Source organism: Bubalus kerabau, unplaced genomic scaffold (assembly GCF_029407905.1).
Source record: "Bubalus kerabau isolate K-KA32 ecotype Philippines breed swamp buffalo unplaced genomic scaffold, PCC_UOA_SB_1v2 scaffold_70, whole genome shotgun sequence".
NCBI lineage: Eukaryota > Metazoa > Chordata > Mammalia > Artiodactyla > Bovidae > Bubalus > Bubalus kerabau.
In genome coordinates, this window is record NW_026577924.1 from 1,009,247 (window position 1) to 1,021,904 (window position 12,658).

Below are 12,658 nucleotides of genomic sequence, written 5' to 3' on the forward strand. Positions count from 1 at the left end.
ATGTTTATTTCTCTTTACAAAACGTGCATTTATACACAAACACACGCATTAAATTTTTCTGAAGTTCTTAACTTGATGTCTGTCTTTTCCCCGAGTATTGTGGCTTTTGATAGAAACAAGATTGCTCATTCCTGAGTTTGGCACACCATTTTGAACTGTCTCAATTGCCAAGTACACGGTACAGTACAGTTGTCTCCAACGTACAATTGACGTTGTACAGGAGACAGGAATCAAGACCATCCCCAAGAAAAAGAAATGCAAAAAAGCAAAATGGCTGTCTGAGGAGGCCTTACAAATAGCTGTAAAGATGGGAAGGAAAAGCAAAGGAGTAAAGGACAGATATCCTCATTTGAATGCAGAGTTCCAAACAATAGCAAAGAGAGATCAGAAAGCCTTCCTCAGCGATCAGTGCAAAGAGAGAGGAAAACAATAGAATGGGAAAGACGAGCGATCTCTTCAAGAAAATTAGAGATACCAAGGGAACATTTCATGCAAAGATGGGCTCAATAAAGGACAGAAATAGTAGGGACCTAACAGAAGCAGAGGATACTAAGAGGTGGCAAGAATACACAGAACTGTCCAAAAAAGATCTTCACGACCCAGGTAATCATGATGGTGTGATCACTCACCTAGAGCCAGGCATCCTGGAATGTCAAGTCAAGTGGGCCTTCGGAAGCATCACTACGAACAAAGCTAGTGGAGGTGATGGAATTCCAGTTGAGCTATTTCAAATCCTAAAAGATGACGCTGTGAAAATGCAGCACTCGATATGCCAGCAAATATGGAACACTCAGCAGTGGCCACAGGACCAGAAAAGGTCAGTTTTCATTCCAATCCCAAAGAAAGACAAAGGCAAAGAATGCTCAAACTACCGCACAGTTGCACTCATCTCACACTCCAGTTCAGTTCAGTTCAGTTCAGTCACTCAGTCGCATCCGACTCTGCAACCCCATGAATCGCAGCACGCCAGGCCTCTCTGTCCATCACCAACTCCCGGAGTTCACTCAAACTCATGTTCATCGAGTCGGTGATGCCATCCAGCCATCTCATCCTCTGTCGTCCCCTTCCCCTCCAGCCCCCAATCCCTCCCAGCATCAGAGTCTTTTCCAATGAGTCAACTCTTCGCATGAGGTGGCCAAAATATTGGAGTTTCAGCTTCAGCATCAGTCCCTCCATTGAACACCCGGGACTGATCTCCTTTAGGATGGGCTGGTTGCATCTCCTTGCAGTCCAAGGGACTCTCAAGAGTCTTCTCCAACACCACAGTTCAAAAGCTTCAATTCTTCAGCGCTCAGCTTTCTTCACAGTCCAACTCTCACATCCATACATGACCACTGGGAAAACCATAGCCTTGAATAGACGGACCTTTGTTGGCAAAGTAATATTTCTGCTTTTGAATATGCTATCTAGGTTAGTCATAACTTTCCTTCCAAGGAGTAAGTGTTTTTTAATTTCATGGCTGCAGTCACCATCTGCAGTGATTTTGGAGCCCAGAAAAATAAAGTCTGACACTGTTCCCACCATGTCCCCATCTCTCTGCCATGAAGTGATGGGACCGGATGCCATGATCTTCGTTTTCTACATGTTGACCTTTAAGCCAACTTTTGCACTCTCCTCTTTTACTTTCATCAAGAGGCTTTTTAGTTCTTCTTCACTTTTCTGCCATAAGGGTGGTGTCATCTGCATATCTGAGGTTATTGATATTTCTCCTGGCAATCTTGATGGCAGCTTGTACTTCTTCCAGCCCAACGATTCTCATGATGTACTCTGCATAGAAGTTAAATAAGCAGGGTGACAATATACAGCCTTGACGTACTCCTTTTCCTATTTGGAACCAGTCTGTTGTTCCATGTCCAGTTCTAACTGTTGCTTCCTGACCTGCATACAGATTTCTCAAGAAGCAGGTCAGGTGGTCTGGTATTCCCATCTCTTTGAGAATTTTCCACAGTTTATTGTGGTCGACACAGTCAAAGGCTTTGGCATCGTCAATAAAGCAGAAATAGATGTTTTTCTGGAACTGTCTTGCTTTTTCCATGATCCAGCGGATGTTGGCAATTAAGTAATGCTTAAAATTCTCCAAGCCAGGCTTCAGCAATACGTGGAAAGAGAACTTCCAGATGTTCAAGCTGGTTTTAGACAAGGCAGAAGAACCAGAGATCAAATGGCCAACATCCGCTGGATCATGGAAAATGCAAGAGAGTTCCAGCAAAACATCTATTTCTGCTTTATTGACTATGTTAAAGCCTTTGGCTGTGTGGATCACAATAAACTGTGGAAAATTCTGAAAGGGATGGGAATACCAGACCACCTCACCTGCCGCTTGAGAAACCTGTATGCAGGTCAGGAAGAACTGGACATGGAACAACAGACTGGTTGCAAATAGAAAAAGGAGTATGTCAAGGCTGTATATTGTTACCCTGCTTATTTAACTTCTATGCAGAGTACATCATGAGAAACGCTGGGCTGGAAGAAGCACAAGCTGCAATCAAGATTGCCGGGAGAAATATCAATAACCTCAGATATGCAGATGACACCACCCTTATGGCAGAACGTGAAGAAGAATTAAAGAGCCTCTTGATGAACGTGAAAGAGGAGAGTGCAAAAGTTGGCTTAAAGGTCAACATGTAGAAAACGAAGATCATGGCATCCGGTCCCATCACTTCATGGCAGAGAGATGGGGACAGAGTGGAAACAGTGGCTGACTTTATTTTTGGGGGCTCCAGAATCACTACAGATAGTGATTGCTGCCATGAAATTAAAAGATGCTTACTCCTTGGAAGGAAAGTTATGACCAACCTAGACAGCATATTAAAAAGCAGAGACATTACTTTGCTAACAAAGGTCCGTCTAGTGAAGGCTATGGTTTTTCCAGTGGTCATGTATAGATGTGAGAGTTGGCCTCTAAAGAAAGCTGAGTGCTGAAGAATTGATGCTTTTGAACTGTGGTGTTGGAGAAGACTCTTGAGAGTCCCTTGGACTGCAAGGAGATGCAACCAGTCCATTCTAAGGGAGATCAGTCCTAGGTGTTGATTGGACGGACTGATGTTGAAGTTGAAACTCCAATACTTTGGCCACCTGATGCGAAGAGCTGACTCATTGGAAAAGACCCTGGTGCTGGGACAGATTGAGGGCAGGAGGAGAAGGGGACGGCAAAGGATGAGATGGTTGGATGACATCATTGACTCGATCGACATGGATTTGGGTAGACTCTGGGAGTTGGTGATGGGCAGCGAGGCCTGGCGTGCTGCGGTGCATGGGATCACGAAGAGTTGGACATGACTGAGCTACTGAACTGAACTGATATGCCTCTTAATTTATAGTTTCTCCTTCCGTTTCCCATCTTCCTTTTTTCTCGTAACACACTTGCCCTGCAGATTGTCTCAGACTTCATTTTGCTGTTTGCATCCCTGTGATGCTTTTGACCATGTTCCTCTGTCTGTTTTTGTTTTGAAAGAATAGTTCCAAGGCCCTGTAATAGCTGCTTGTTACTCTGTATAATTTTAGCAGCCGTCGATCTTTCCCTAGGTCTAGAATTTTATTAGGGGTTTGTAAAATGGTGATACTCTGTCATTCTTCGTTTCTCAGCTAGAATACTTTATAAACAGAAACTTCCTCATTTTGATTATTGGACTGTTGAGTTACTCTTGTGTTCAGTTTATATAAAAAAGACAGTAAATATGCAGCTGTTCTCCTTTGTTAGTTTTTAGGATAATAAATTGATTCATAAGAATCTTTCAAAAGTGACTGATGAGATCTTTCTCCTTTCAAATATCATCATTCTCCTTTCAAGTATCATTATGAAGTCATGGATTTTTATCATATTTTATGGGTTTCAGTCCATTGCCGTTATTATTTTGTTGTGGCTCAGTCTGTTCTGCTTTTGGCAGTGAGCACCTCTTCAAGATAGCTCCTAAGTGTTTTTGATACTACCCTAGTGGTTTCTGATTGCTTCCTTGCTTTCTGGTATGATCCAACCTCATTTCATAAAATTCTGCCTCAGAACTTGAATTATCAGTTTCTTTTGTGAGCGCTGGTTCCTTTGAGTTGGAAGGAATTGTCACGGACGTTTACAGACTGCTCTCTGGGTGCTATGCTTATTGATCCTAGGTTAGGAATTTATAGGTCTCTTCAAAGATGGAGCTAGGAAATACTTTTTTAAAAAAAGAAAGTTCAGCATGAGTTTATACTGATAACTTGTAATGAAATATTATTGGAGAGTTTTTATTTAAAATTTTAGAATTTTTGTTTCTTCTCATACCGAAACCTTATGATATACAGACATGACATAATTTCAGCATAATATCAGTATCATTACTGAAAGCACTGTAAGGTTTCTTTGTATTTCTTATGTCCTTAGGATGCATTTCACCAAGGATGTGCAGTCAGATTGCTGTGTTTCAGAGTTAAGCACTCCTCTGTTTGGTTTAACTCAATATACAGTGTAGGTTTGTTTTTCATTTTGATTTTGAGGAACGACTTAAAAATTTTTTTTGTTTAAATTTATTTTATAATCATGTTTAAAAACTTGAGATCTATGACAAGGTACATTGAGAGGAGTCTAGTTTCTGGACTGTGTTTGTGCCTAGTCACTCATTTGTGTCTGACGCTTTGAGACCCACTGGACTGGAGCCTGTTAGGCTCCTGTGTCCGTGGGGATTCTGCAGGCAAGAATACTGGAGTGGGTAGTCATGCCCTCCTTCAGGGGATCTTCCCAACCCAGGGATTGAACTCAGGTCTCCTGAATTTCAGGCAAATTATTTACCATCTGAGCCACCAGGGAAGGCCATGAATACTGGAGTGGATAGCCTATCCTTTCTCCAAGGGATCTTCCCGACCCAGGAATTGAACCCGAGTCTGCAGCTGGATTCTTTACCAGCTGAATCCTAACCTTATTCTTTCCTTCCCTTGGGGGTAGTTGGTTTTTTTTAAAGCTTTTTGTTTATCCTTCCATTAAAAGTTATAGTAATTGTAGAAAATGTCTATATAATATCTGTGTATAGCTATATATTCTTCCACGCTCTTTTGGTATAGTGTCATACTGTTTGTTTTCTCTACCTTGTTTTTTTTTTACTTAACAATATATCCTGGCTGTTTCATAGTAGCACTTATAGATAATATTCCTCAGAATTTTTTTTTAATTGTGGCAAAATATACATGTTGCACTAGTGGTAAAGCAACTGCCTGCCAATGCAGGAGATGTGGGTTCGAGCCTAGGGTCGGGGAGATCCCCTCGAGGGAGGGCATGGCTTCCCAATCCAGTATTCTTGCCTGGAGAATCCAATGGACAGTGGAGTGTGACAGGCTACAATCCATAGTGTTGCAAAGAGTTGGACATGACTGAAGTGACTTAGCATGCATGTACACAAAATATATATAACATAAAATTTACCATTTGAATCTTTTCTTGTTTGTTTTTTGGCATGCCATACAGTTTGTGGGATCTTAATTCCTCAGCCAGGGATTCAACCCAGTCCCCGGCAGTGAAAGTTCAGAGTCCTAACCGTGAAACCACCAAGGAATTCCCCCATTCCAGTCATCTTTAAGTGTGCAGTTCAGTGGCATTAAGTACAGTCACCTTGGTATGTCATTACCACTATCCTTTACTTTTTCAGCTTCTGAAACTGAAACACTGTACCTATTAAACACTAATTCCCTGTTCTCCCCTCCCCTCAACCTTTGGCAACCACCATTCTACTTTTTTTCTTTCTCTCTGAATTTGACTACTCCAGTACCTCATCTAAGTGAAATCATAAAATATTTGTCCTTTTGTGATTGGCTTATTTCACTTTGTCCAATGTCTTCAAGATTCATGCACGTCGTAACAAGTGTCAGGATTTCCTTCCTTTTTAAGACTGAATAATATTTCATTGCATATTTATGCCCAACGTTTAGTTTAATCATTCATGCATCAGACACTTGAGTTCCTTCCACTTTTTGGCTATTACGAATATAGCTGCTGTGAACACAGATGTATAAATATTTGTTCCAGACATTGCTTTAAATTTTTTTTGGTTATTCTCAGAAGTGAAATTTTAGGATAGCATGATAATTCTGTTTAATTTTGTGAGGACCCTCCGAACTGTTTTGTATAGCAGCTGCTCCATTCTACATTTTTGCTAGCGATGCACAAGGGTTCCAGTATCTCTGTATCCTCACCAACACTAGTTATTTTCTGGGTTTTTGTTTTGGAATAATAGCCATTGTATTGGGTACGAACTCGTCCTCATTTTTTAGTTCAGGTCCTACTGCAAGACATTTGCTTTTGAAAGCAGAACTTGCTATTGAGGTCCTTATTCATCTTTGTAGGGCCAGCAGGTAACATAGTACCTAACACATCAGATCAGATCAGATCAGATCAGTCGCTCAGTCGTGTGCGACTTTTTGCGACCCCATGAATCGCAGCACACCAGGCCTCCCTGTCCATCACCAACTCCCGGAGTTCACTCAGACTCATGTCCATCGAATCAGTGATGCCATCCAGCCATCTCATCCTCTGTCATCCCCTTCTCCTCCTGCCCCCAATCCCTCCCAGCATCCGAGTCTTTTCCAATGAGTCAGCTCTTCGCATGAGGTGGCCAAAGTACTGGAGTTTCAGCTTTAGCATCATTCCTTCCAAAGAAATCCCAGGGCTGATCTCTTTTAGGCAGGCAGGATAGGGAGCTCTGAACTATCATGGAAACAAGCCACAAATATGTTCCCTCAGATATCCACACATTCTTTCCTCTTAAATGGCAAAATGTGCATTGACTCCTATACTTGCAACAAAGTAAATGATTTTTGGAATTAAAAAAAAAAAAAAATCTCTTTCTGTGGTAAAAAAAAAAAAAAAAAATGAAATCCCAGGGCTGATCTCCTTTAGAATGGACTGGTTGGATCTCCTTGTAGTCCAAGGGACTCTGAAGAATCTTCTCCAACGCCACAGTTCAAAAGCATCAATTCTTCAGCACTCAGCTTTCTTCACAGTCCAGCTCTCACATCCATACATGACCACAGGAAAAACCATAGCCTTGACTGGACGAACCTTTGTTGGTAAAGTAATGTCTCTGCTTTTGAATATGCTATCTAGGTTGGTCATAACTTTCTTTCTAAGGAGTAAGTGTCTTTTAATTTCATGGCTGCAGTCATCATCTGCAGTGATTTTGGAGCCCAGAAAAATAAAGTCTGACACTGTTTCCCCATCTATTTCCCATGAAGTGTTGGGACCGGATGCCATGATCTTTGTTTTCTGAATGTTGAGCTTTAAGCCAACTTTTTCACTCTCCTCTTTCACTCTCATCAAGAGGCTTTTGAGTTCCTCTTCACTTTCTGCCATAAGGGTGGTGTCATCTGCATATCTGAGGTTATTGATATTTCTCCCGGCAATCTTGATTCCAGTTTGTGTTTCCAGTCCAGCGTTTCTCATGATGTACTCTGCATATAAGTTAAATAAAACGGGTGACAATATACAGCCTTGACGTACTCCTTTTCGTATTTGGAACCAGTCATAGGTAATTGCTAAGTAAATGTTTGAGTGAGTTAATGAACTTCATAAACTGTGAATTCCAGAAGAGGTGGTGGTAGTCGTGTAGAGGTTGTAGAGCTGTACCCAAGCACATGATCTCCTGGAATTTTAAGTAGCTGTGGGTTTGTTGGGGTTAGTAATGGTAGTCCTGAAAGGAGTACCAGAGATACCACTTTTCTGTGAACACCAGTGTTTTACTTGGCCCTTTTTTTTTTTTTTTTTTTGGAGCGGGCAGAGGTCAAAGTGACTTGAAGCTTTCGACAGTATGTGTTTACACTTGTAAGTAGTATAGTAAAGTAAAGGACTAAAACATACCCGCTTTGTTATCTCTAGACCTCTCATTCTCTTTCTGCCTAAATAATCATCTTATCTCCATCTTTGCCTGTCAAATTCTAATGGTTATACTTGATGGATCCCTCCAGGCTTCTCTGTCAGTGGGATTTCCCAGGCAAGAACACGGGAGTGGCTTTGCCATTTCCTCCTCCAGGGACTCTCTGTGACCCAGGGATTGAACCAGAGTCTCCTGCTTGGCAGGTGGATTCTTTACTACTGAGCCACCATGGAAGCCAAATCTGATACATTAATTAATAGGAAATAAATAGGAAGAGATCATAAAATACTATATATGGTATCATCCTGTTTTTGTTGAAGAAAAGAAGTGTATTCAAGTTCATGTAGTGTAAGTGATCTGGAAATATTTTTGTCAAGACCAACAGTGATTGTTCTTGAATTAGCACAGTTTATTGTGTTTTCTGTGGTTTTCATTTACTGTTTGTGTTTTCTGGTTTTTTTGTAAGAAACACATTGTATTTTTAAAATAGTAAAATTAGTACAGAAACTTTATTTTTAAAAATCCCAGCTGTCCTTTTTTGTCTAGCTCCCAGTTGCAGTGTCTAAGACTTAGTAACTTTTATTAAATATGTTTTTATCTGAATGACTGAAACTTAAGGAAGAACTTGGTAAATGCCATAAATAGGCATATAGTGCTTCGAGGATTCAAAGAGAAAAGGATCGTGTGTGGAAAGGATCAGTTGCAGATGATGTTTGACTTGACCTTGAAAGACAGAGTTTTCTGTTGTTTTGTTTTTAAGAGGATACTGTAATTTAATACCCCTTTGTACCCGTGATTAACATTTTGTGGATAGGCATTTGAGGAAATGAAATTTGTTTGATTGTATTTATTCTTTAAGCTCATGGCTTATATTTTTAGGATACGTGCATGACCCAGCAGACTGACTTATTATCTTCTATTTGGGTTAGTATTATTACGGTGGTTTTCCCTAAGCAAACAACAGCCTGGTGAAGTGGATTGAAGAGCCTATTGTGTGATAGGGGAACCAGCCAGGAATTAGGAAACTTCTAAATCGAAAAGTGTGGAAAATACACAAGTAGTGGAGAATTAATTGCATTTAGTGATTTCTGACTTTAAGAAGAAATAAGCTTTTAAAATTTTAATTGATTATCTTGCATTTTAGATCACTTTAAAAGAATGCCTTAAAATGCTTATTTTAAAGTATTAATTGTGATGAATTTGATTTGTAAAGTTTTATCTTTTGAGTCAGACTATAATTCACAACCATTCATGATACTTGAAATGTTAAAAGTACTTCCTGAAGCAAAGTCAGATTTTATGGGCTGCTGCAGGAGCTCCCCTTTGACTTAAGATAAATATACTCCTGTGATAAAGTCATGTTTCTGCAAACTAGCTCACTGAACTAATATTGGAAAGTATTTAATATGCTGTCATAAGACATTAACAAAATACATTTGTAAAAGAAAAGCAAATCTATGGGACTAGAGGTATTTTACAAACGTAGAATTTTTTATATATTCTATATAAAGTAATTCTTAAAGTTTTAGACCTTTTCTCTTTAGAATTTTATTCGTACAAAAACGTTTTCAACGGTCTTATTTTACGTCACTTAAAATTATTCTAAAAAATTGTTTAAAATAATTTCTTACTCTAATTTGGATCTAAAATAGAATGAATACCATTTTTGAATTTTCAAGGCCATTCCACATTTGGTTTCGCATTTAGTAAATTTAGTCATAATATTCCCAAACCCAGTAGGATACAGTTTCTGTGGTTCTCAGACCCTTTGTAGAGTGACAGAGATTGGAATTCTGAATCTCACGAGTCAAATTTTGGCCTTTGACTCTGTTCCCCTTTCACACTCCTTGCTAAGCTTGGAATGGAAATTTCAAAGAAGAAAGAGAATAGGAGCACAAAGGCTTGGTTGATTTGAACTTGAACAAAAAATAGAAGGTTCCCTGTCTTGCACCTTTGTTGAAGAAACCAGAAATTTAATATTAGAAAGTTATTTTTCAGTTTGTAAACTTCATATACCCTGGTCTCAATTTAGTGAAGAAAAGTGCTGCTGCTTAGGGGAGTACTCAGTAAGACTCTTCTAAAAACTTTATCAGCTGAAGATTCTTTTTTCCTCCTTTATAGAGCTTTGATAGTCTGTGTTCCTTATATATATTCTCAACTTGGCAGTATGCTGGCTAACATTTAATTTTTACTTTGATGAAGTTAAAATTTGTTAAGAGTTATAATCAGGGCAGTTTGCTTATTTGAAAAATATTAATGTTTTTTGTTTTGACATAATTCTGTTGAGGTATGATTTGTATACAGTTAACTGTACCCATTGAACAGCGTTCAGCTTGAGTTTTGACAGAAGTATGTATCTGTGACACCATCATCACTATCAAGATATCATACATTTCCATCACCTCCAAAGCTTCCTAGGGATCTTCCCTGTGGCTCAGACACTAAAGAATCTGCCTGCAATGCAGGAGACCCAGGTTCGATTCCTGGATTGGGAAGATCCTCTGGAGAAGGGAATGGCAATCCACTCCAGTATTGTTGCGTGGAGAATCCCACGGACAGAGGAGCCTGGTGGGCCACAGTCCGTGGGGTCACACAGAGTCCAACACAGCTGAGCGACTAACACTGCTGCTGCTGCTAGGTCGCTTCAGTCATGTCCGACTCTGTGCGACCCCATGGGCGGCAGCCCACCAGGCTTCCCCGTCCCTGGGATTCTCCAGGCAACTAACACTACTACGCTGCAAAAGCTTCCCTGTGCCCGTTGTAGTCCACCCCTCTGAGTTGACTCCCCGCGGAAGCAACCGCTGATCTGCTTTCTGTCACTGTGGATTAGTGTGTTCATTTTCTAGAGTTTTATATGAATGTACATATAGCATCTACTTTTTTATGTCTGGTTTCTTTCACCCAGAATTGTGATTTAGATTTTAATGCATGTTTTATTTTGCTTTTTAAAAACACCATTCCAGTTGACAATTGACTTTTTCACTTGGTAGTTGAGCACAGGGAATTGAGCAGGGTTCCTGGTGCCCATCAAATAGGCCTTCTGCAGCTTTATTAATTTGTAACTCGTTCCTAATCTGTTTTTAAGCTGTCATTTACTAGGAGCTGTATCCTATTTTATATATTCTTCTTTGTATATGTTGTTGTTGTTTGGTCGCTAAGTTGTGTCCGACTCTTTGCAACCCCATGGACTGCAGCATGCCAGGCTCTGCTGTCCTTCACCATCTCCCGGAATTTGCTCAAACTCATCTCCATTGAGTCTGTGATGCCATCCAGTCATCTCATCCTCTGTCATCTCCTTCTCCTCCTGCCCTCAGTCTTTCCCAGCATCAGGGTCTTTTCTAGTGAGTCGGCTCTTCACATCAGGTGGCCAAAGTATTGGAGCTTCAGCATCAGTCCTTGCAGTGAATATTCAGGGTTGATTCCCTTTAGGATTGACTGGACTGGTTTGATCTCCTTAATACTTCTATATATATTAACACCATTTTATAGAGGAAAAGCTGAAATTTAGAGAGGTTACAGAGAACAAACTGGTTAATAATAAGCTCAAGGGCTCTGGACAAGAATGCCAAGGTTTAACTCTTGGGACTGTCTTTGTAGCTATGTGATCTTCGGCAAGCTACTTAGCTTTCTGTGTCTTCTTTTCTTCACATTTATTTTCAAATGGTATGACTAATGATAGTACCTGCCTTATGGGATTGTTGAGAAGATTAAGTTAGGTGTGTGAAGCACTTACAGCGCTGCCCAGCCTGTAGTGAGTGTCCATCAATGCTAGCTGAGCCACAGCACAAGAGACTTACAGCTAGTGAGTGACAGAAGCGTACACTTAAAGCCTTATACTCAGTGCAAACAGCACAAAATGGTGATTCAAGTCAGTTTTATAATTCATGATGGGGCTCACAAATGCAGGTTTTACTAACATGGTAACATATCAATATCAGATTAGTTGGTATTGTGTAGTTGAGGACTAAGCAAGTTTGAGACTTACTTAGGGCATACATATGCTTGTATGTGTGATGTCTATACATACATCAGCATGTGAATATAATGCATTTTTAAGCTTTGATTTTTTTTTTTTTGGTGGCACTGGGTCTTTGTTGCTGTGCACAGTCTTTCTCTAGTTGTGGTTTAAGAGCTTCTCCGTTGCAGGGGCTGCTCTTGTTCCAGGGCACAGGCTCGAAAGTGCATAGGCTTCCGTAGTCATGGAGCGTGGGCTTAATAGTTGCCACTTGCAGGCTCCAGAGCTCGGGCTCACTAGTTGTGGCCCACTGGCTCAGTTGCCCTGTGGCATGTGGGATCTTCCCAGACCAGGGATTGAACTGGTGTCCCTTGCATTACAAGGTGGATTCTTAACCACTGGACCACCGGGGACTCCCTAAACTTTAAAATAGTTATAGACTCACAGGGAGAAGGCAATGGCAACCCACTCCAGTACTCTTGCCTGGAAAATCCCATGGATGGAGGAGCCTGGTAGGCTGCAGGCCATGGGCTGGCTAAGAGTCAGACACGACTGAGCGACTTCACTTTCACTTTTCACTTTCATGCATTGGAGAAGGAAATGGCAACCCACTCCAGTGTTCTTGCCTGGAGAATCCCAGGGACAGGGGAGTCTGGTGAGCTGCCATCTATGGGGGTCGCACAGGGTCGGACACGACTGAAGCAACTTAGCAACAGCAGCAGCTCAGGAAATGAAAGGCGGGTAGAAATTCTATATACTGTAGCTAGTTTCACTGGGGGCGGGGGGCTGGGGAACTGTGTCTTGCTCTCTTATGTAGCCATTAGTATCAAAACTGGGACCTTGGACTTCCCTAGTGGTCAAGTGGTTAAGA